At 32.9% G+C, this 27,290-nt stretch overlaps 1 pseudogene; it reads right to left on the bottom strand.

The window, feature by feature from the left end:
- Positions 1-5,842: 5,842 nt before the first annotated feature.
- Positions 5,843-27,290, bottom strand: part of LOC110663161 (disease resistance protein RPV1-like) — a 35,066-nt pseudogene continuing 13,618 nt past the window's right edge.

Genomic DNA, 27,290 nt, shown 5'->3' on the forward strand with positions numbered 1-27,290 from the left:
TAAAACAAAGACAAATCAAGCAGGAAAGGGGGGGGGGGGTGGGTGGGGGGTTTGCTGCTGAAGGAGTTGCTTAATGAGTAAATAGGAGGCTCTCATCATGTAAACAGAAGGAGAAAATGTACTGTGGCAGGAGGGAAAAAATCTAGTGTATAATTTGAAGTATGATTTGGGTACATCTATAGTTAGTGAAGTATGATTTGGGTAAAGCTGGCGTTAGTGCCGGTCTTTGGATTCTGAAGACTTTGACGAGAAAATTAATTGAGTGAAGAATATCATTGTTACAACGTCGTCTCACATTCCAATTCAACAAGAAATTGCGGCGTGTTATATCAAAAAGGGAAATTATAAAAAATACCCTGTGATTTTGCATATTTTTCAAATAAGGTCTTAAAGTTAACTTTGTGATATAAAGGTACCTTCAGGTTACATGCCGTTAACGAAAAGGAGAAGGAGAAGGAGAAATTTCTTGTAGGTCGTGAGGATATATTATAATTTATTATATGAGATTTAGTGAAATTTACATATTAATTTATGTATTTTTAAAACCTACTTATTTAATCGTATATGTTTTAATAGAGCTATAGATTAGCCCCTGCCTAGACATATATAAATGCGCAAGTGTCTAAATTATTATTTTTTTATTTTTCATTAATTATAAAATAATATAATATAATAATAAACTTTCTAATTAAATTCTTTCAATTCAAATATTTAATATACCTAGAACATTGATAAAATAAAAAGATAATATTATAATTAAAATAATAAATATTATAAAATATAAAACTATTTTATGATAAATTTTATAATATTATTTTGATATTTTTTTACTGTAAATTAGACAAATGAATTAATTTATAGATTTATAAAATATTAAAGACTAAATAGATAAATTTTAAAAATATAAAGATAAATTTTTTAATTTAACTAAATTTTATGAATTAAATTATAATTTATCATGACCTTATTTTACGATATCAAGGTAAATTTCCCTTTTTGCAAACAACACGTAAGTTTGAGGTATATTTTTGTCAGAAAGTTAACCTCAAGCTCGCACTTGAAAAATGCGCAAACCAAAATAATAATTTTTTTTTTTATTTCCGATCATAAATTGTTTCTAAAATTAATAAAAATTTGTTTGATATTATTATTAAATTTATAATATAAAAAATAAATTTTTAAATATATAAATAAAGAAGTATTGAAAATTATTTTAAAATTGAATTTAACATAAATTAATTATAAAAATTTTAAAATAATTAATTTTTTAAAATTATTTTTCCAATCACGTTTAAAATGATGATTTTTTAAGGGCTTAATGACTAAAAGTCCAAACCTTTGTAAACTTTTTTAATTTTATTCAAAATTTTCAATTTTATTAATTTAATTTTTAAATTTTTATATTAATTTTAATTTTAACAATTAGCTTAACAGAATGATTCAATTGATAAAAATAATTTAAATATTTTCTCTGCATTATCAATATTAGTCGATTTTTTTAATTTTTTTTTATAAATTTTAATAATTATTCTCAAAATTAATAAAAATATCATTTAAATAGAAATAATCACTAAGAATATTCTTTCTCAGGAAAAAAGTTTGACCCTCCAAATATGAGGTGAAGAATTTGGTAATTAAGGAATTATGTAAATTTAAATAAATTTTATTTAAATAACTGTCATTTAAGAGCATTAATAAAAATTATCAAAATATAAATTTTATTTAAATAATTTTTGTTAAAATTTTTAAATTTAATTTTTTTTCCTTTCTATTTATTTGTAAAACTAATATATTGAAAAATATTATTTATATTATTTTATCATTATACTAATGGTTTTATAGCAAATTGATCCTTACGTGCTAAATACGTCAATTTATAAATATTATTTTAATCAATAAAATTCTCAACTTCCTTTTTTTGCAGTATTTCACAAAATGAACATCTCTGAAACTAATTCAGAGAATAAATAAATTAACTGAGAGAAATGAAGCACTTAAATGTATAGTTAAATTTATGTATAGTTAAACTTTAGAGAACTTAAATGTAATTAGTTAACCAAAATCAATAAAAAAAATAAAAAATTAAGCACATATAAATATGGTAGTGGATCAGTAGGAAATGAGAACTTAGAAGTTTGAAATATATTGCATTACACTACAAAAGAAGACTATTGAGGGGCAATGTTTGGATTATGGATTTGGATAAGTAATTAATTTTTTTTTTTTTAATCAAGGGGTAGATTTCATTGCATTAAACAGCCCAATACATAAGGACATCCATACAAAATCTTAAAAAAAAAAAAAAAAACCTTAGGCTTAAACAATGGATAAATTTTAGCTTAAAATTTAATCATAAGCCCTAAACATAAGAACAAACTCTAATTTTAAACCAAACCCAACATCCAACAAAAGGGTTAGAGCTCAAAACACGAACCCTAGGTAAAAGGGTATGTGATTCGTTTGAGCCATGACTCGGCATACAAAGAAGCAAATTCTCTCAACGCCGCCACTATCTCCAAGCGATGGTAAGATAACTTCTAGCTCTCATATCAATTTCAAGGGAACCTCCTCAAAGTGAAAAACAGTGACCATACTTTTCTTGACCATGCTCTGAGGATTGTCCCTTCCCACCAAATAAGGCCAAAAGTCAGAATTTTCAGTGGTTGAAAAAAATATTTCATAAAATGTGTGGGTTTTATTGTAATTTTATTATTTGGCAAATAAAAAAAAAAAAAAGTAAGTTGTTGGTGCGCTTCAACTTCACGTCGTCGAAACGGCACCTCGTCATTCAGCGTGTTCAAAACGTTCAGCTTATCTGGTCACTTACTCAAGACGTGTCATCGACTGTCAATTGTAAACGGAAGTGTTGAACCTCAAGAAGTGTTTGACCTCTAGTCAAGAGACTTTGACATTGTCGTTTGATGATTTGAACATTATTTCAAGTGTTTACATTATATTGTGATTTAAATTTTTTTAAACGTTTACTTTAAATATTATTAAAAAATAATTTAATTATTTTAAAAATTTTATAATTAAAAAACATTAAATTTAATTTAAAATTAATTTTTAATATTTTTAACATACGTATATATATATCGATGTTACAAAAGAAGTTGAGGCAATAAGAGTGGGCAATTTCGGTTTTGATTAAAAATCTATTAAAAATCAAAATCAAATTCAGTAAGATCTCGATTTGATTTTATGCAATTTTAATTTCAATTTAATTCAGTTCATAGCTCTTTAATTTCGGTTAATTCATTACAATTTCAATTTGAGATTCGATTTTTGAAATAATTTTATATAATTATTCACATCAAAAGTTATAATTGAATTAACATTTAAACTTTAAAATTAATTACTAATATATAATATATCAATTTAACTTTTAACTATTTCTAAATTAGGTAATCTTTAATTATAAAAAAAATATATAATTAATTTAAGATTAAGTATATTATATAATAATAATATAGTATTACAGATATATAATATAACTCTTAGATATTTCTTAATTATATACTATTTAACTATTAGATGTATATATAATTATGAATTATGCATATATATTAAAAAAAAAACTTTATAATTAAGAAGGTGATTGAATGTATTTATAATTAAAATTATTAAAAAATTAAAAATGTCATTAAGTTATATATATATGTTAATTTTAATTGTATATAAATATATAATTATATTGAAAGTATTTAATAAATTTAAATAAAAAAAAAAGAAAAAGTATATGTATAAAATAAGTTTTTAATATACGGTATAAATTTAGTTTGATTTCGATACATTCTTAAAAACCTACAGGGATTTACCATGTAATTACCAATTTCGATCAACTAGACTAACCCGATGGCTAAAAAGAAGATAGTACGATTCCTTTGCCCGTGCTGGGAAATCTTGTGTTTGCACGCTCTGTACTTATCAAATGTACACCACATTTATATATATAAAAGTTTTTTTTTATTTTTTTTTTTTTAATTGCTATATAAAAGTCCTTATGGACTTTTAAATGCAAGATGGCATTAAAAAAAAAAATCATGCTTTACACAAATTAACTCAAATAATTAACGAATATGTCCATATTAATGTAATTGTGTGGGAATAGATATTGTTGATGATAAACAGATCTTGCAATGATTCCATGATAATGATTTTCATTCTACAAACTTTGTAGTAAGCTCAATCCCAAAATATTTCTCAGTCTTACTTGGAAGAAGACTTGGCAATTATCAGTTCAGCCAAAAATTTTAGGTCTTTATGTGGAGAGTCCTTAGAAATGCTATGCCAGTTAAGGATAATTTGCTCAAGAGGAAGGAGACTATTAAGCATGCTCTCTTTTGGTATGATCATGCTAGGGCTACCTGATTTGTGAGTCCCTGTGCGTATAGACCAAATCCTATTGGTTTTGCCGCCTTTGCAAGTTGGTGGGCTCAAATACTGGAAGTTGTTAATTCTGGTTCCTTAAGCCAGGATATCCCTCCTATCATTGCTGTAATTTGTTGGCAAATTTGGAAGGAGCGCAGTAAGGCAATTTTTGAAGGTTGTGCGCCCCAAACTCTAGCTGCAGCCCGCTGAATATTTACAGCTCCAATAGACCTGGTTATAACAAGAAATGACTCAGAAGGATTGAGGCCAGTTTCTTCTTTGCCTCCCACTCACTGGAGTGCTCCTGAATTAGGATTTGTAAAGTTAAAACTGTGATGTGGCCTGAAAAGGCAATTCTTCCAAAGCAGCTGCAGGAGTAGTAGTTAGAAATCACGCTGGTAATGTGATTGATGGTGCCACATTTCTTTTTGATTGTCCATCTCCTTTGATAGGGGAAGCCAAGGCAATTGTGCAAGCGGTGCTTTTAACCAAGGCTAGAGGTTTTAGCTAAGGCAATTGTGGAGTCTGATTCCGAGATCTGTATTAATGCTATTTCCAACCTTGAAATGCATGGGATATTCGAGCTTCTATTTTGACTGTTAGGAAATTATGTTCCCTTTTTGTTTCTATTTCTTTTCTGCATGTAAAGAGAGAGGGTAATGCTGCTGCACTCTTCAATTACGATGTTAAATTTCCAATCTCTGGGTTTTTTGGGCCTTTCCAAGATCTGCTTCAATTACATCTTTACCCTCACTTCCCATGAGTTTGTCGCGCGTGTTAATTTGTTTATCAATAAAAGGGAGGGAAAAAAGGCGAAATCCATATCTCTATTAGCTAGAAATTATGTCACATTTTGCTATATAAATTAATAGCTTTGTTTCATCGAAAGCAAATCATGGATGAAAACTAAAAGAAAATAAAGTTTCGAAAGAAATGTGTCTCAATTTTGTTAGTTTAATCCAACCGTCTATACCATATGTAATCGTGTTGTGGCACATTGGGCATGCTATTTCTTTTGTCAGAAAAGCAAAATTCTTGTGGCGAATTTGACATATTAAGTCTTTTCTCAAACCAAGATTCGCCATCTGAATATATCGGAGAGACACCTCAGTTGTTTACCATATTGTTAGTGACAGCCCGAACTGTAATTTTCAATTCTTCTTCGCTTTCAAATGCACATTGAAATGGTAAATACATCACAAAAGAAGGATCATCATCACAAGCTTCAACAGGACTGGAGTCAGATGCCATCTCCCATGTTGTGGAACCATTGCTCTTGCATGTGGCTGTGATAACTACATTAGCAGTTGTGTCATTTCTTGCACAAATAATCCACAAAATAAGACCCTCCATGTCGCCTTCTGAAACTTTGGGTACATGAAATGATAACGAAGATCCCTCTCCTCGATAACTTAACCAAATGGGCAACTCTCTGCTTTGGAGACGAACGGCTTGAGGCTTACACCGGGAAAGTGCCTGTTTCAAGGAAAACTTTGTACATATAAAATTGGTCTCGAAAATAGGTTAATGAGAGACTGCATGTTTATAGGTTAATGAGAGGCTACATGTTTATCTCCTTAACTACGAGTAGATTACGCTGGAATAGTATCTGTTTCAAGAAAAACTGTACATATATATATATTGTCAAGTGACAATACATATTTTATAAAATTATAATTTGAAAATTTTAAAAGACAGAATAATTTATGGGCAAATGATGACTAGCTAAATCTAACCTGATGCGAGAGAGAGAACCTGCAAAAAGGAAGTTCCTAAAACCATTTGCAAGAATGGCGGTTCCTGGTGGCATTTCGAAGGTAACTGCTAGCTCCGTATCTTCCAATCCCTGAATCTCAGCTAGTTTTGGACAATTACCCAGAAACATTACCTGCAGGAGTTCATTTGATTTAAGTGATATTCTTTCCACTGATGTGCAGTTTAATGCCCAGAAAGTCTTCAAACTGGACGGAAGCTCTGAGATTGATTTGAGATTTCTGCAGGAAGTCAGCACCAATACAACAAGCTTATGAAGATATCCAATACCGTTGGGAAGATTAACAAAATCGTTTCCTTCCAAATCCACATGTTTGAGCGATGATAATCTCCCAAGATCAATGGGAACTACATCCTCAGATAAATTACAGTCATGAAGAAATAGCTGCGTCAATGAGCTCAACCCAGCCAAGGAAGCTGGCAGCAAAATTTTGGAGTTTTAACTTCTTGACAAAAGAAATGATGCAAGTTATGATAACCAAGAGACAGACTGTGAACCATCTTTTGATCCATGGAACAATAATGTTATAAGGTTTTTCAGATGTCCAATGTAAGAGGGAAGCTGCTTAATGGCAGTTCCCTCGACTAGAAACTTCGTTAAGGCTTCCACGCAACCCAAGCTCTCTGGCAATCTATCAAGTTTTGAGAAGCTAGAAATGTTGAGAGTTTCAAGAGCTTTCAAGTAACAAATGCTTTCGGGAAGATTCTTTAGGCTTTTGCAGCCCTCCATGTTCAAGAAAACAAGTTTCTTCAAATATCCAATAGACTGGTGGACCTCAACCTAAACTTGTACAGCCTTCAAGAATTAATCTCTCCAGACTAGGGAGTCCTGAGAAGTTTGGTGTTTTAGCGAGGTGCGCACAGTGTCTGAGATCAAGAATCTGCAATTTCTTGAGAACCTATATAAGCACAGATAGAGAAAAAGAAGAGGTGAAAGGAAGCTTGAAAAATGAAATGCATGTACCTAGAAAAATTTGAACCTAGATGGAAAAACAAAAGGCTTATCAGAGTATGCATACTTTGATCCCCTTCCAAATTTCTCTGATGTTGCTAAACTGCATTTCAAGAACAACTAAATTATCTAATTGTAAATGATGCGATATGGACTTCAGAGGGCATTCTTGCCAACAAAGCTATCTCAACTCTTGGAAAAGATTTTCATGCCCTCCCCCTGCGATTGATTTGGAGCAATCTCAAATGATTCATCCTAGTAAATGACTCTGTGCTCAGAAATGCATCTTTTGAAGCACATGCATCAAGCATGAGACCCGCAACAACATCTGTCCCCTAAAAATTTGATCGTTAGAAAACCGCAGCATGCACAAGTGCAATTCATGAAGAAATGGTGCGGAAGTAGATCCACTCCAATGTGTGTTAAGCTTTTGGCAATGACAAATTAAGTCTTCAACTTCTAGCCCAGCCCTTGAAATTGTGTGACTTTAAGGATAGAATAATTGACATCTATTCAAATTTTAAAGTCATAATAAAATGCACTGGCAGGTGAACTATGAGAACTAAGAAATTGAAATTTTGCAAGCCAAATGGAATTACCTTCAAGACAAGGACAAAGACACACATGCATATATAACTAACCTATTATAAGCATTTAGCTTGTTAATTTACCTTGTGCTTCTTGAGTACTTCCAAAACATCCTTATGAAACCAACGTCTGCTGCGTTTCCTAGGATGGTTTGGTGATGCTACTCGGACAATCTCTCTTCCCATATCCCGAAATAGATCATGCATCACCAATCTATTCCAACAATCAATTTTCATTAGAGACCTTTGGATGAGAACACGAATACCAATTTCTGGAAAGAAATCGCATCCATCCAGTATTTTAGCTACATGATCTTTATCTACACTACACCAGCAAAGAAGCTAACAATATCAAGAAATATATCCTTTATTTTGTCATCATCCAATGTATCAAAACTTATTCTAAGCTTTTTCAGAATTTGGTGGTGAGGAATTTTTCTTAATTTCTCCACTGCACTTCTCCATTCAGGTATGCTTCTTTTACACAAATACGAATTTAAAACTTCCAGGGCTAGTGGGAGGCCTCCAACATAATCCACTACATCTTCTGAAATCTATTCATATCCATCCATTGGACGTATTTCCTTGAAGGCATGCCAACTGAAAAGCTCAAGGGACTCTTCACGATTCAGTTCTCTGACCTCATATTGTAAGACCTCTTGGAGTTGATCTAGCAAATGAGCATCTTTCATTGTAATGATGATTCGACTTCCCGGGCCAAACCAATTTCGATCTCCCACAAATGCATCCACTTGTTTCAATTGATCCAAATCATCAAGAACAACAAGAACTCTTTTGTAACAAAGTCTTTCTTTGATCAAATGGATGCCACTGTCAATACTACGTATATTCTTAAATTTTTTTTTAATTTCAAGGTATCATGAAGTAGTTGCTTTTGTAATTGAACTAAACCATTAGGCTGTTTTGAGACTTCTCTGACACTGGAAAGAAAACTGCAGCCACCTTCAAATCCATGATAAAGTTGGTTAAATGCAGCTTTTGCTATGGTAGTCTTACCGATTCCTCCCATCCCACAGATGCCCACAATGTTGACGTTGCTTGCATCAAGACTCAGCAAGGAAATCACATCTTTGACCCATAAATCAATGCCTACTGGGTGTTTGGCAACATTCAAGTAATTGCAATTCAATTTCCACAAAACATCTTCCATTACCTTTTGTATAAAGTTTGATTCATATCTGTTCACTCATTGTAAACACAGCATAAGAAGACATTCGCATACCTTACTATATAACAAGAAAAAGAAGACAAGCACATAAAGAGTATGTAAGGAATATGTAATATGGAATTCCTACATCAGAAAAAGACTAGATAAGTAAGAGAGATATAAGTAGGAAGGACTCATAAACTTGTTGTCTTAAGGTTTTGGGTTGGATGTGGTGTCAAACTTATGAGTGCCTTGTTACATAAGGCCCAAGAAGAATTCTCCCTGGATGCTTTGGTCTCCCAGAGAATCCCAATCTATTGTATGGGAACACATTCAAGGCTAGATCTAAGTCAAGAATGAATAAGGCTAATTATTCTGATGGGGATGACAGTGCTGGAGAAATTTTATCCGTGAGTTTAAATCATAGACAAAATATCTGTTGAACGAATTGGTAGGCATTTTCAGCCTTTGTAAAATGGAAGACGACGATTGAGAAGCAGACAGAAAAGAAGGTCAAGTGTCTTAAAACTGATAATGGGTTAGAATTTTATAATCATGAGTTCAATGTATTCTATAATAATGAAGGTATAGTGAGACACCGCACTTGTACAAGGGCACCACAATAGAATGGTATTGCAAAATGCATGAATAGAATGTTTTGTGAAAAAGCACGAAGCATACTCTCATATTCAGGTTTGGGAAAGGATTTCTAGGCTGAAGCAATTGATACAGCCTGTTTCTTTATTAATAGATCTCCATTTATAGTTATTGAGTGTAAAACTCCTTTTAAGATCTGGTCTAGTTCACCTGTTGATTACTTTCAGCTGAAAGTATTTGGTTGTCTTACTTATGCTCATGTGAGGGATGATAAACTTAAGCCGAGGGCAAGAAAATACATATTTCTAAGGTATGCATCTAGAGTAAAAGGCTATAGGTTTGGGCGCAATTATCCAAAGTCTTCAGGATTAATTATCATAAGGGATATAACCTTTAATCGGTTTGCTTCATTGAATAGTCAAAAGGAGAAGTCAATAGTAGAATTAGATCATGGTGTTAGAAAATAGGTAGAGCTTGAGATTGATACTTCAGTAGTTCAGTCTAGTGATTCAAAGGATGAGGTGCAAGATCTTGATCAACAAGAGGATGCACCCGAGCAATAGCAATAGGAACCAAAACCATATAGCATTGTAACTGGTAGAGAGAGAAGACATATTAGACCCCTGCAAAGATATGCATATATAGATTTAATTGCATTTGCCTTGTCAGTTGTTGAGATAGTTAATGTGCATGAACCCAGCAATTATGGAGAAACTATTTCTTATTTAGATGCAGATCAATGGGTGAGTGTTATGGGTGAAGAAACTAAATCTCTTCATAAGAATCAGACTTGGGAGCTTGTAACATTGCCTAAGGGACATAAAGTGATAGGTTGCAAATGGGTATTTAAGAAAAAGGAAGGTACACCAGGGGTTGAAGCACCTCAATATAAGGCATGGTTGGTAGTAAAAGGCTTTACTCAGAGGTGTGGGATTAACTTTAATGAAGTGTTTTCTCCAGTTATGAAGCATAGTTCTACTAGGGTCTTACTTATTATGGTTGTGTTTCATTATCTAGAGCTCAAATAACTAGATGTGAAGACAACATTTTTGCATGGTGAGCTAGAGTAACAAATTTATATGAGTCAGCTTGAGGGATTCATCATTCCAGGTATAGAAAACCATGTTTGTTTACTTAAGAAATTTTTATATGGTCTAAAAAAATGGCCTAAGCAGTGGTACAAAAGATTTGATACATTCATGATTTATAATGGCTTTATTAGTAGTTCATATGATAATTGCGTGTATCATAGGAAGCTTTTAGATGATTCCTTTGTTTATTTGCTATTATATATGGATGACATACTTATTGTTGCTAAAAGCATGTCACATATTAATATTCTAAAAGAGCAGTTGAGTGATGAGTTTGTGATGAAGGATTTGGGTAATTACTAGGGATAGAAGTGTTGGGAAGCTTTTCTTGTCTTAGCAAGCCTATGTTGAGAAATTGCTTAAGTTTTCCAACATGAATAATACTAAGCCTATAACTATTTCATTTGTTGTCCATTTCAAGTTATCTACAGACATGTCATCAAAAACAGATTAGAACAGGGAGCACATGCACGTTTAGTATTCCTTATTCGAGTATTATTGGTAGCATTATATATGCTTTGGTTTGCACCCAACCTGACATTTCACATGCAATTAGTGTTGTGAGTAGATACATGACGTGTCTTAGGAAAGAGCATTGGCAGGTGGAAAAATGGATTCTAAGGTATTTAAAGGGTACTGCAGATATTAATATGACATTTGATAGAGTCAAGATGAGTGATTCAGTTGTTGGCTATGTGGATTTAGATTTCGCAGGGGACTTAAATAAGAGGAGATCTCTGACAAGTTATTTGTTTACTCTCTCTGGAAGTGCTATCAATTGAAAGGCGACATTTTAAGCTATAGTTGCTTTGTCCACCACAGACGCTAAATATATGGCTTTAGCAGAAGTAGTAAAGAAAGCTTTATGGTTATGGGATTTAGTGAGTATTCTAGGGTTGATACTGAACAAGCCAATAGTGTTTTGTGACAATCAAAGTGTAATACATCTTACAAAAAATTAGATATACCATGAGCGAACTAAATATATTGATATCAGATATCTCTTCATTCGAGACATTATATGTTAGGGGACTGTAGTCATGCAGAAAGTCTCTACATATGATAATTTAGCAGATATGATGACCAAGGGAGTCTCAGTCAGCAAGTTTAGGCATTTCCTAGACTTGGTTAGTGTTTATAGTGCTCAGTAGTACTCTTGTAAGGGCATATGGCATGGTAGAGTTATTGTGGTGATTTTGTTGATGATGGAGAGAATTCAAGCCAAGGGAAAGGATTGTTTTTTTTTTATGTGGCTTGAATTTTGGATGTCTTCATGGACTCGACTTGAAAGTTTCACATTATGATCTGATTGGGATAAAAAGTAAGGTCTATGGTGATAACAGAGGGCACAAGCCGATAGAGTTGTGAGATATTTAGGAAAAACACTGGGTTAGGGTTTGAGAGTTCTGAGTGATTGTATCTTGCTTTTTCATTATAGTGAAACTTTTTCTCTTGTTTTGCCAGTGGACGTATACCTTACGGTCGAACCACATTAAATCCTATATTATTATTCTTCTCTTTTCTATACTGTGTGATTGTGTGATTTATGTGTGTGCCTTAGATTTATGTGCCTACTATAACAAACTAGTATTAAAGCCAATGGTTCAACAAGGACGAGTATGGAAATGGTAGTCAGTAATTCTCGTGGTGCTATGACACGTGGATGAAAGAGTTGGAAGACTCCTGGTAAGCCCAATAGAGCAGGAAAGCACTCTTTTGGAGAATAGTAAACTAATGGAGTGGAGACTATCATGAATCAATTTCTGGGCCTGACTGGCACTAAGATTTAGATTAACTTTGTAACAGCCCAATCCTTCTCCAGTTAGTATTGTCCACTTTGGCCCATGGGCCTCATGGATTTGTCCCTTAGGAGGTTTCATTCCCAAAAGCGCGCTGACCAGGTGAGGAAGGCTCCCACATATATGGCCCAAATCTTTTCTTCTCGTTTCCGATGTGGGACACGAAGTTTCCACACTAGTGCATAGCTGGTTGAACAAGCACGTCCCAACCCCATCCCTGGGTCATGACAAGCCCACCAGCTTCTTCCTGGTGCATCCTCGCACCACACACCGTACTAGAGGGAGTCCAGCTTTGATACCAAATTGTAACAGCCCGATCCTTCTCTAATTAGTATTGTCCACTTTGGCCCATGGGCCTCACGGATTTGTCCCTTGGGAGGTTTCATTCCCAAAAGCGTGCTAACCAGGTGAGGAAGGCTCCCACATATATGGCCCAAATCTTTTCTTCCCATTTTCCGATGTGGGACACAAATTTTCCACCCCAGTGCATAGCTGGTTGAACAAGCACGTCCCAACCCCATCCCTGGGTCGAGACAAACTTAAAGCCCTCGAAGCCGTAGCAAGCTTAATTATTTCTAGTCCAAACTTAAAGCCCATAGAAGTAGTCCAATTTCAAGAAAACAAACAAATAGAGTTTGACCATAAATTGAACTATCCAACGAGGGGCATTAACTCACTCAACCTGTAAACAAATAAAAATAATAATATGGAGAGCTCAGCTCACCCTTACAATCCTCAATATAAATAAATCAACAATTGGGAGCTCAGCTCCCTTCATCAATAGTAGTAAATGTACATACATCTTTACAATCTCCCATAAAGAATACAACTACTAGTACATGTGTAGTTCTAGAATTATATGAAAGATAATAAAAGTAAAACTAAACTTTTCTAGTTTAACCTATGAGAAAAGAAAGTAAGTTATTTTCAATAAGTTCACCTATCACTTGAAGAAAAATAGTTGAACAGGGATGAGCGTTCGACTCATAGAGTAAGATCTACTCAACTCAACTCAACTAAGCCTTTATCCCAAAAATTTGGGGTCGGCTATATGGATTCGCTTTATCCACTCTAAACAAATTTGGGTTAAATCCTCAGAAATGTGTAATGCTTCTAGGTCATGTTGTACTACTCTCCTCCAAGTCAATTTAGGTCTACCCCTTTTTTTCTTTCTATTCTCTAACCTAATGTGCTCTACTTGTCTAACTGGAGCCTCCATATGTCTACGCTTCACATGACCAAACCACCTCAATCTCCCTTCTCTCAACTTATCCTCAATTGGCACCACTCCTACCTTTTCTCTAATACTCTCATTATGGACTTTATCTAGTCTAGTATGGCCACTCATCCACCTTAACATTCTCATCTCTACAACTCTTATCTTAGATGCATATGACTCCTTCAGTGCCCAACACTCACTACCTTATAACATAGCCGATCGTATGGCTGTACGATAAAAATTTCCTTTCAACTTATTGGGAATCTTGCGATCACATAAAACTCCCGTGGCACGTCTCCACTTCAACCATCCGGCTTTAATCCTATGACTAACATCCTCTTCTCATCCCCCATCTACTTGAAGGACTGAGCCGAGATATTTAAAGTGATTACTTTAGGACAGTACTACTCCATCCAAATTAACTTCTTCTCTATCACCAGTTTAGCCTTCACTGAACTTGCAATGCATGTATTCTGTCTTCGTTCTACTTAACTTAAAGCCCTTTGACTCTAGAGTACTTCTCCAAAGCTCTAGATTTCTATTGACTCCTTCTCATGTCTCATTTATCAGAACAATATCATCCGCAAACATTATGCATCAAGGAATACTCTCTTGTATATGTTTCGTCAATTCATCTAAAACTAATGTAAAAAGGTAAGGGCTTATAGCTGATCCTTGGTGTAATCTAATTGAGATCGGAAAATCTCTTGTGTTCCCTCCCACTGTGCATACAATAGTACTTGCTCCTTCATACATATCTTTCAACACTTATATGTACCTAATAGATACCCTCTTTTGTTTTAACACACTCCATAAGACATCTTGGAACACTATCATAAGCCTTCTCCAAATCAATAAAAACCATGTGTAGATCTTTCTTCACATCTCTATATTTCTCCATCAAGCTTCTAATGAGAAAGATCACTTCCATAGTTGAATGACCGAGCATGAAGCTAAATTGATTGAGAGAGATAGAAGTATCATGACGTAGTCGATGCTCCATAACTCTCTCCCCCAACTTCATAGTATGGCTCATGAGTTTAATTTCCTAATAGTTTGAGCAACTCTGTATGTCTCCCTTATTTTTAAAAATAGGTACTAAAATACTCCTCCTCCATTCATCAGGCATTTTCTTTGAGTGTTTAGAATCTTATTAAATAATTTAGTTAACTATGCCACTCCCATATCTCCCAAACACTTCTACACTTCAATTGGTATTCCATTGGGTCTACAGGCTTTACCCACTTTCATTCTCTTAAGTGCTTCCTTTACTTTTAAAGATCTAATCTTTCTAGTATAATTCACATTCTTCTCTATTGTTCTATAGCCTATATTCACGCTATTACCATTTTGATTATTATTAAAGAGATCATTAAAATAATTTCTCCATCTTTCTTTAATGTCCTCATCTTTCATCATAGAGTAAGATATTAAGTTTAAATATAATTTCTATAACTATTTAGATCTAATGCATTTCCTATGTATGAAATGCGGTATCATCACATAGTATTAAATAATTCAAACAATACTCACATAAAAGATCATTTGGAGCGCTTATACATCTGTGTGTCACATCAATATATATATGAATGAGAGTTGATCCCCTATATAGCTCACTTAATTCCAATGCCTACTAGTGAGGTAAACTCAAGCTGGACTTTCTCTTAATAATCCAAGTGTGGGGGTCAGTGAAATTAACTCAAAGCCGTGCTCACTTTGACTTATCTATATATAAGTATCGAGTCCTAGCGAGTCAAGTTCCAATTGCAACTACCTGTCCTACCCAAGTCTACATCCATACCATACATACACCAACACATACACAGAGCTCCAAATTACCTTTAGGCTACAACCACAAACAAGTTCAATAAAGTATGCAACAAAAAAATGTGCCTAACATTTAACTAAATATATACATACATATACGTGAATGTACGAACATGCCTTGAATATAAATTATTAATATTGAAATTATAAATAAAATTAATATCTACTTACATATTAATCGAATATCATTCAGGCGGCTAAGAAGAGGAGGAGGGTTAACTCAGATCACCTAAACAATTATAGTCATGAATTTATCAATATTAAAACAAAACAAGGACTTAAAGAGTTAAAGACACCCTAAATTTATACTGGAAATTCGGCAGTTTCTCTTGTACCTAGGACCTACCTAACCTGCAAAATAACTCAAACACACTTCCTAATCCAATGGTCTTAGGCCTACAACACAACAACAACATACTGCCCCTCCTGGGCCTGCCAAACTAGTCAAAACTCATATAACTACACAATTCAGCTATCAAGTTTAAAAATAACATTTTGCAAAAACTATCCAAACTAACCTCAAAAATTCTGTACTCATGCCCCACAGTCCTTAGTAATGCTATTATACTAATGTAATTGAAATCATAGTTTTTTAGCTACCCATGAATATTTTATAAATTTTTATTCTAAACCCAACCTTAGGTAAAATGGGGCATTTGGAGTTCAGGTTTACCTATACCAATTCTGACGCTTGGAACGTGTCTAGGGTGTCTAAAAATGGTAGAAAGCACTGTAATATTGACCCACTTCCGAAGTGAGTTGGACAGCTTACATGTCTACTCTAAAATTACAGTCCTGGTTGTCAATGAAATTTCTTTAAAACGAGAATATCCATGTGAAGCTCACAATACTAGAAGTTAAAATATAATTTTTATTTAATTAAAAAGACTCAAAAAAATTACTGGTAAGTTCGTGAGACCCATCAAATTTTCAATGTAGAAAAAAATTCCAAATTTGTGTCGTTGCAAAACTCTCAATGAGTCGAACGCGCTGGTGGTTTTGAAATTTCAATGGAGTTTACAGTTTGGGAGAAATCTAACCCAAAAGTAGAAAAAGGGCTAAAATTTTTGGGCTCTATTCTCACAAATCACTTGATGAAAATTGATAAAATTAGTGTCTATGGAAATCTCTCGAGGAGTAGAATACAATAGAGACAAGACCTAGCCTGATTGGTGGCCGAAATAGCCGAAAATGGCAAGAGAAGTTGAAAAGGCGTGCAAAAGGAAGGGAGGACTTTGGACCATGATTGTGGCTGGAAGGAGAAGCGGTGACAGCAGGGAAGAGTGGCCGATGGTGCACCGGCAAAGGAGGAAGGAGGGGGAAGTGGTGGTCGGCTATGGGGGTGAGGGAGGAGAGGTCTGTCATGGGAAGGAGAGAGAGGGGAAAAGAAAAGGGCTAGTCCAATTCAATCGGTCCAATCCAATCCAGTTCGATTCGGCAAGTTCAATTCAGGACACTCAAAATTTAATTTTTGCTCTGCCCTGAGACCCAAAACGAGGCTTGAAAATTTCAAAAAAATTACCAAAAACTCAAAAAATTTTATGGAGTCTAAATATATTTTTAAACTTGTCACGTGTTTTTTAAATTAATTTTTAAAAATCATTAAATTTAATTATCTTGAAAAAAGAAAAAATCGATTTCAAAAATTCAGAAAAATTCAAATTAAATACCATAATATTTAATACATTAAAATATCAAAATTTACACGTAAAATAATTATTTAAAAATTTGAGATGTTACAAAGACTCTCAGTACACGTGGCGGTGGAACATGTGATGGCTCTGGCGTAACTCTTAGAGGTGCATGCTCAAGTGGGTTTGGTGGAGTAATTGAGACTCTTGATGATGCCGTAATACTTGAGTTAAGAAGAAATGTTTCCATTTGAGGTGCAGGTCTAATAAGCGCAATGTAAAAGAAATTTACATTTGAGGGAGAGATTGTTGGGAATGTGCAAGTGTGAAATTTCCACATAGAAAAAGATGAGATGGGTGAGAGACATATAAGTAGAAAAGACCCATAAATCCATTGCCTTAAGGTTTTGGGTTAGATGTGGTGTCAAGCTCATAAGTGTGTTTTTTCATAAGATCTATAAAAAAGAATTCTCCATAGGCACTTTGGACTTCCTAAATCTCTAACAAAGCAAATTTGTTAAGACTAACTTTTTATTTTTGACAAAAAAAACTACTTTAAAACTAATAATCAATGTTAGATTAGTAATTAATGCATTTCAACAATCAGTATAGGATGAGTATTTGGTTAACCAAATTAAACCAAACTACTTTAATTGACTCTATTTATATTAACAAAATTGAAATTGAAAGGAAATCGAACATAATCAAATAGAAAATATTTAATTAATTATTGATTATAACTGAATTAATCAAAAAAAATATAATAATATTTTCTATTATTAATTAATTATTAATAAAAATACATTTTAAAATTTTTATTTTATAATAAATATGATTTATTATTAATAAATTTATAAAATAATAATTATAAATAATATATTATTAATAAAAATATAATTAATATATTACTAAATCAAAACTAACCAAACTAATAACTTAAAACTGAAACTTTTAAGAGTTATTAACCCAAAACCAAATTGAACCAAACTCACCCTCACTAAAATAATCAAATCTCATTGATTCACTTCGGTTTTTTGGTTATAATTTAATAATGTACACTCCTACTCCTAGTCCTCAATCAGCCATTTAAAATTATAACAATTATTTTGAAAATTAAAATTTTAATTGTCACTTTTTGAGTATTTTATTGCATATATTTGACTGTTAATAGCCGACTGCAAATCATTAAAATAAACAAAAAGTCAAATTTAAATGTATTTAAATGAAGATGGGATAAAAATATGCACCAACTATATTCATTAAGGTTAATAAAGCAAATGTCAAATAAGCCAGAAAAAATGTTATTAAGAAAAATAATAAAGATAGAGAAGTGTATAAATAATTAATAATATTAAAAATTAATTTTAAAGTTAAATTTTACATATTTTAATTATAAAAAGCTTTAAAAACAATTAATTTTTCAAATAATATCTATTAAAAAAAAAAACTTCTTTCATCTTTAAGCCAAAGCTCTTAATGGGCCTTAGTACTTTTTTCGGCTTTCAGGTAGAAAGTTGTTATATATTACATCAAGAAGAAGAAGAGGAAAAGAGCAGAAGAAGTATGATTTGAAGTATACAATTTGAAGCGACACACCCATCACAAAATCTAATATACAATTTGAAGTATGATTTGGGTAAATTTATAGTTAGTGGTCCTTACGCTTTGAAGACTTGACCAGACCATTAAATGAGGAATAATTTTGCAACATGTTCTCTTATTTCTATTTTCCAAGAAATTGTAGCATGTTATAAGTTGACTGGAAAATTAATAAGAAAAAAAAATTCTGTATTTTATAAACTAATTTCAACTTCACGTCGTCAAAACGGCACCTTGGCCCTCGGCTTCTTCAAAACGTTCAGCTTATCTGGGCCCTTATTCAAGATGTTTTGTCAAATGTCAATTATAAACGGAAATGCTGAACCTCAATTAGTGTTTGACCTATTAAAATTATTATTAAAAAAATTATTTTTTTAAATATATTAATTAAAAATATTAAAAAATAATTAAATTTTTAATTTGATAAATTTTGGTGATAAGAACATTAAAATAATAAAATATTTTTTTCAAATTATTTTTTTTAACGGCATCTAAGATGATACTTTTATTCAAAAAAACAGTTTTGACTTTCTAAACTCAATGCCAAATAGGCACTAAGTGCTTTCCAAACATATATTTATTTTGTGTAAATATATAAATTTTACTCTTTATAAATAAAAAAATTATAATTTTATAATTAAAAGAATATTATCTTTTAATACTACTGATATATATTATAATTTTTCGTTTAACTATAAAATGTAAGTTTTACATTGTCATTTAATTTTTTTAAAAAAATATTATTTTAAGCATTATTAAAAAAATTGAAAAATAATATACTATTTTAAGATTTTTATAATTAAAATATTTTAAATTTAATTTAAAGTTATTTTTTTAATAATTTTTAACTAATATATTAAAAATGGTGTTTTTCTTGATAGTCACTCAAATAATAGTACCAAATCAACATTTCATTTTCTAGTATCCTTGAGTCTGAAGCTGATTCTTCCCAACCAGATAACACATAAGTAAATCTCAAGTCAAATGTACATGCAGCCAGTATATTTATTGTAGGTATTCCTTTCCTTCCCCTATATCTCGATACATCTGCTTTTGGAACTTTGACTCGAATATGTGTTCCATCAATTGCACCAATGCAATTCTATACCATTGAATTTAATTGATTAGTATGCTAACCATATAATTAAATTCAATTGACTAAAATGCTAATATGTATAAGTTCACCTTAAAATAAGGATAAAATCTTCCTTCGCTATTCAATATTTCTGGAGGAACCGTGGAACCATTTGGTTGCACCAAAAACTCATCTTCTAGAGAAATGATTGCTTTAAGTACTTGGTGAAAATAACGACTTATTGTTTCCCCACTTCAATGAAAGAAAAAGTTCATAAAGCGATTTCTCATATTATGAGCTAAAATGCATAGAAATTTAGCAACTTATTCCTCAACACTACTGGAACGAGTATCTTTAAGTAATTTTTTTTGGTTTAGAAGGCCTACTAGTGTTCTAAATGCACTAGGTCCCATACATAAGATGTCTCTAACATTTGTATTGTTCTCTATTTGCCACATTAACTCTTGTCAAACATTATGTCTCCATATTGGATTCCACCATAGGCCTTTCAATATATCGATAAACACGAAGCTAGAAAGCTAAATATCCAACATATGCAATTAAAGCTGCTATTGCATTTCTGTGAATATTCTTCACATTTCCTGATTTTAATTGCAATATAAATTTTAATTAGTAATGGTAACATATAGCAAAAAAGTGCAATGCACATGCAAAGAAGTTAAAGAATTACACTACACATATGCACATATGTGTCTTCCATGCCTGTCCTTGTCTAGGTGCTTGCTTGTTGCTTTTCATTGATGCTAGGGACGTGGACAAGCGGATTGTTATTATATTTCATTTCAGAATTTCATTTCAACAGATACAACTTTCAGCTCAATGATGTCAAGCAGGCATCATTTTGTCCTAAAATGACTAAATTTTCAGTTTTATTATATTTCATTAAATTTTCTGTAATAGAGATCTAATTTCAGAATTCAGTTGATGAGTAATATCATCACTATTTTTTACCTGAAATGGGAAGACAAAGGATACGGATCACTAACTTTGGGCAGCCTGGATATTCATACCAGAAATTGCTAATGAAACAGCAAGCTCATAATCTGTCTTAAGAAATTCTGTGTTCGGCCTAAGCACAGATGGGTGATTATGCAACGTAAATGCTTCAAATACTGGTGAATTTAGCGACTTTAGAGTGCAAGACTGATGTGATAACAACTACAGCAGGGCTCACATGGCTAAACGAATAATATTAAAAAAAAAAAAACAGAAGAATACACATGAGCATCACATCTTAGCTTTATGTCTGTTGCCATTTAACAAGTTTGGAGCTTCCTATCCATATCATATTCGAGCATTGAAAGCCACGATAAAAGAATATAGTCTAGACATTTGCTTTCGTATTTTCTCTCTTTTGAATATTTTGTGCTTTTGGGTGGTAGCTGCACTGCATCATCCAAAAATAATTAACATTTTTTGACTTCTCTGTGAGACTTTTTTCCTAATTTATGTAGTCTTTTGGAGTTTTAAGAAAATGACAAATTAAGAGTGGATATATAATGCATGTTTTTTAGTCAAGTGATTAGATTAACCAGCTATACAATTATTTACATCATCATGGCTCTATTGCATATAGCTAGCTATGTATACGGTTTTGTAATATGGTTTGTCATCAGCAACCTTATTGCATATATTTCCTCTAACACCCTCACTCTAACCATTTCGTATATTTTACTGTTCTGGTGATCGGTGTCGGTCCGGACAGCCAAAATGTCTGGAACTATATCTAGATTAGAGTGAGGAGTCATAAATAACTCAAATAATAGTAAGAAAAATCTAAGAAAAATTTTAGAAATAAAATACGACCAAGTTAAATGAGCTGGTGCCCTAGCGATGGGTAACCTAACGGGAAGTTGCTGTTTTCACAGCTAGAAGCCCTAAACCCAGGGAAAAATTCGTAAATAATTTTTGGAACTCTAGAGAAGAGTCATTGAGGTTTCGATGGCATTAGAATGCCAAGAAAATACTTAGAAAAATTTTTAGATCGGTACAGACAATTTTGACTTAATAAGCCAAACGGATGGCATTTTGGTCATTTCATATTCAGAGATGATTTTTGGCCAACTTGCCCTGTTAATAAATAATTTATATGACATAAAATATGAATAAATATTGCTAAAAATTAAATTGAAAATGAGTAGAAAAGAAAAAAAGAGAAAATGAGTTAAAATTGGAATTTTGACCTCATGTTTATGTCATTAAAATGCTTCCATCCAATCACCTTGTGACACATGTTATACACCCCATTAAAAGAGTTAAATGGTCAGAAAAATTAACCAAATTTTCTGTCTTCCCTTATCTCCAACTAGCTGAACCCATTCCCAAAACCCTTTCCACCATTAAAGCTCCCTTAAGCTTCATTTCCCACTTCAATTCACCTCAAAACCTCATCCTTCCTTCACTAAAAATTTCCCTTACCACTAGAGTAAGATTTGGACAGTAATTAGAAGAAGAGAAAGTGAAAGAAAATGAGGTGTGAACAAGCTTAGAAAATCATCCAAGAGGTTAGTGCCATATTCTTTGCTCTTACTTTCTTCTAAACATGAATTTAAGCTAAGTTAAGTTGAAAACTTGATGAAAATTGAATTAAAAATGCATGATTATATTCCATGAAATTTTGGCAGCCTTGACATGAGTTAGGGTTAGGAGAATTCTTTGATTTAAAGTGATATATTAGCTGCCCCTAGTATTAATTATGTGATTAGTACAATAATTAGGAGTAAGATGCATGAATTGAAGGCATGGTCAATTGGGGTTAGGGTTTTGACATTCAATTTTGGGGGTGGATGAAACTGACATCAACTAATGTTTTAATGGTCAATTAGTGACCATTTGGCTATAATTAATGAGGAATTGAAGTGATTTGTGCCAATGGAATTGAGGTTAGATGTGCTGCCTTTGGTGACTTGCAGGGCTAAATGTGAGTCCAGCAGGTTTGGGTAGCTGTAACTTGAGTTGTGTAGGTTCAATTGATATAGAGCCAATTGGACATGAAATTAGATACAAAATGGCACAACTTCAATTGAGAAACCATTCTTAAAAAACCACAATAGACTGACCTCAAAATTGACTAAATCTGGGCAACACACATTCTGCCTAGGCAAAATGACCAAATGAACAGTGTTCATTCATTTGGTCATAACTCAGTGCAGAAAGGTCCAATTGACCAGAAATTTATATCAATGAAATGCTTAGACAATTTAGAACAACTTTCATGTAGAACATAAACTCTAATTCTGGACTTAACTAAATGAAATTATTAGCCAAAATTGAACTACCAAATCTTGCAGAATGGGATTCTGCCCAGAAATTCTGGGTAGATACCAATCCGGCCAGTCTTGTTTTAATTAGCATATCTTGAGCTAAAAAACTCCAAATGGAGTGATTCAAAAAGAGAATTAAAGAAGATACATAAAGGAATAACTTTCATGAAGAGAATTTTGTCAAATTTCTACTGTACAAATGACCAACGGAACAGTAAACTTAGTGCTTGAATCTGAAAATTTTAAAATAATCAACACTAAGCTTTATAATGGTATTGACAACCAATGCCAATAATTTTAGAATGCAAAATGTAGTATGTTGGTGATATTAGAACCAATGTACCTATTGTGTATGAAAAAGTCAACATTTTAGTTGACTAATAGAATGAATAGTAACAATTAGATTTCAATTTCAAAGAATTGCATAATTAAAAATGTTAAATGCCCTAGTAGGCCTAGTGTGATCAGTTTGGATAGGTTGGCATGCCAATAGGGTTCTGTTAGCAGTACTGCATATGGCATCATGCCATTCTGTGATTCATGGCTTAAATGCCCATTCTGTGATTTTATGGCTTTTAGCCCTTCTGACCTTATTGTGATACTTGGCCTTGTGCCTAATATTTATTACAGCTTATTAGTTGTTCTGTTGCATACAGGGAGACACATTGTGACCGATGGTGTGACGGCCCGATGTACTTAGTACCCAGTACTAATTTACCCGTTATCCAGTCCAGTCAACTGGTATAGGTTACTTGGGCAACCAAAAATAAATATTGATAAATTTTAATCAATTATTGATATAAAAAGTACCAAATACATAATATTACAAATAATTATCAAAAAATTGTCCGTATGAGAAATCAACATATACACTGCATGTTTGTTTCTTTTAGTTCTTTTTATTTTATTATTGGCACCACTAAGCAGTATTGCTTAGTGCGTTGCTTTTGCTACGCATAGGTACTGGAGATACAAAGCGTGATTCCAGTAGACCCCAGTCCGAGTGAGGATCAGATCTGCGAGTGTCTTGTGTCACCTCACAGCTATAGTGCATTGGTAGGACACTAGGCTATATTTTTGTATTTTGTAATTTTTGCAAACTTTGTAATTAAACTTTTAGTTTATCATGTATATTTGAAACTTCTGTAATGTAATTTTATATTAATGTAATTATCTGTAAATTTGTGTTTATAAATAAAATTTGAGTATTTATTTATGATTTGAGTATAAATATGGTGTGAATTGAATGATTGGAAAGTCTGAGAAATTGATGAGAATTTGTTGAGAATTGATGACATAGTTGGAGTTGTGGATTCGAACAATTATTGGAAGTATTTTCTACAGGTTCCAAAGAACTGTTTTCTCCATTTTTAGCCGGTACTCTGTTGGATTTTCTATAAAATTTTCGAAACCTCAAATAAATTTAAAATTTTAATAAATGATATAAATGATATCAATTTCATAAATTTCACATAGTGATCCTAAATAAATTAATTAATAAATGAGAAATATATAAATGACATAAGATATGGTGTTCTGACACATTGTGTGGTATATCTTACTCGGCTACACTATAGACGGGTAAGAGGTGTCACATTTAGTGGTATTAGAGCATAGTTTAGGCGTTTCTGGGTCTAGATAGAGTCCATAATGAGTATTACATTTGTAAGAGTTGAGGTGACACTAATACAGATCTGTTTGTTTTTCTTATTTTGATTAGGATATGGACCCTACGTCACAGAGGGCAGTTGAGGAAGAAGTGGAGAGTAATGCTCCACCTGCAGCTGAGACTAGAGGTAGGGGATAACCTGCAACACCAGCACCAGCAGTGCCTACACAGGCTCCGCCAGCTATGTTTCAGCAAATGGCTGATTTCTTCAGACAAATGGCTAGGGTTATGCCACCACCACCACCTCCACAGCAGAAATCTCACCTGGAAAAACTGAGAAAATTTGGAGCTGTGGACTTCTTGGGCAAGAAAGAAGATGACCCAGTGGCGGCTGAAAATTGGCTAGACCGCACCATAAGAGTATTGAAGTAACTCCATTGCACCCCAGAGCAGAACCTGGAGGGTGCTATATCTCTGCTGCAAGACGACGCCTATTAGTGGTGTGACACCCCTTACCCATCTACAGTATAGCCGAGCAAGATATGCCACACAGTATACCGGAACACCATATTTTATTTCAATTATTTTTTTATCCTTCCTTAATTTATTTCTTCATGGTTATGAAGTGCAATTGTGAAATTTAACTCATTTAAGTCATTTATTGAAATTATAAATTTATTTGAGATTTCGAAAATTTTATAGAAAATTCAGCAGAGTACCGGCTAAAATTGGAGAAAATAGTTCTTCGAAACTTGTGAAAAACACTTCCTATACATTTTCAATCATTCTCAAACTCCAATAACCATCAACATGGTCTCAACAATTCTCAACATTCACAATCATCTCAAGTTTTCAACATAAATCCACAATTTCATTCAAATTCAAAATCAAATTTAATTTCATGAAGATATTCTCAAATTATATTAATTAACAAAATTTTACAAAATATGTACATCAACATATGATTACATAATTTTACTATTTATATGAGTTCATAATTTACAAATCACAAACTACTACCCATACAAAATGCAAAAGCAAAATTTCAAAAGGGACAAAAAGGTCCTACCACTGATGCACTGTAGATGAGAGGTGACTCTGACTCTAGGCAGATCTGTGACCTCACCCAGTCTGTGGTTTGCTGGGCTCTCTGTCTGTCTCTCCAAAATCTACGCGTGGCAAAAAGCGATGCACTAAGCAATAATGCTTAGTGGTGCCAATAATAAAATAAAAAGAACTAAAAGAAAATAAATATGCAGTGTATATATATTGATGTCTCATGCATACAAATTTTTGGTAATTATTTATAGTCTATTTATTTGACACTTGTTATATCAATGATTTTATTAAATTTATCAACTTCCATTTTTGGTTGCCCAAGTAACCTATATTGGATGACTAGACTGGATATACGGGTAAACTGGCACTGGGTACCAAGTACCTTAGGCCGTCACACCATTGGTCACAATGTGTCTCCCGGTGTGCAACAGAACAGCTGATAAGCTGTAATAAACATTAGACACAAGGCCAAGTATCATCATAATATCAGAATGGCTAAAAGCTATAAAATTACAGAATGGCATGATGCCATGTGCAGTACTGCTAACTGAACCCTATTGGCATGCCAACCTATCCAAACCAATCTTACTAGGTATACTAGGGTACATTACAAAGTTATTAATTGAATTTTCATGTTTTACATGTAAGGTTACTATTTATTTTACTATTTAGGTCAAATTATTGACTTTCCAATGCATAATAGCTACATAAGTCCTAATCATATAAATTTACCACATTTTGGTTCCCAAAAGTGTTGGCATTAATTGCAAATCCATACTTCTAACCAATGGTGAATAAATTAGAAATTTCAGTTTTGGGTACTAGAGTTTACTGTTCCATGAGGCCATTCTACAGTGAGAATTTGGCCAAATGTTCTTCATCAAAGTTGTTCCTTATTGTGTCTAGTTACATTTCTTTTTTGGAATCACTCCATTTGGAGTTTTGTAGCTCAAGTTATGGCCTAAACACCATAACTGGCCGGATTGTAATTTTTCCAGAATTTCTGGGCAGAATCAATTCTGCAGTTTTTGTACACTGATTGCAGGTTAATTTTTGGATATATTATGGTCAAAATTTGGGTTTATTTTATGCATGAAAGTTGTAGGGCTATGTCTCAGCTTTCTACTGGAAAGAATTTGGGTCAATTTAACTTTTTTACACTAAGTTATGACTAAATGAATGAATACTATTCATTTGGTCATTTTGCCCAAGCAGAATGTACGTCACCCGGATTTGGTCAATTTTTAGGGCATCCTATGTTTAGTTTCTGGATAGAGTTCCTTCACCAAAATTGTGCCATTATGTGTCTAATTTCACGTTCAATTGGCCTTGCACCAATTGAACCTACACAACCCAAGTTATAGCTATCCAAACCTGCTAGACTCATGCCTAGTCCTGCAGGTCACCAAGGGCAGCATACCTAACTTTAATTCCCATGGCACAATTCACTTCAATTCCTACTCAAACATAACCAAATGGTCACTAATTGACCATTAGAATTTCCTTTCACCAATACATGAGTAAAACCCTAGGTTTTTCCCAAACCCTAACTCCAACAATTTCAATTCTCTATATACATACAATCCATGAATTAAAACACCAAAATCATGTTCAATGGCAGCCATACACAACTATTATGCAATCAAATT

This window comes from Hevea brasiliensis, chromosome 6 (assembly GCF_030052815.1).
Source record: "Hevea brasiliensis isolate MT/VB/25A 57/8 chromosome 6, ASM3005281v1, whole genome shotgun sequence".
Lineage (NCBI taxonomy): Eukaryota > Viridiplantae > Streptophyta > Magnoliopsida > Malpighiales > Euphorbiaceae > Hevea > Hevea brasiliensis.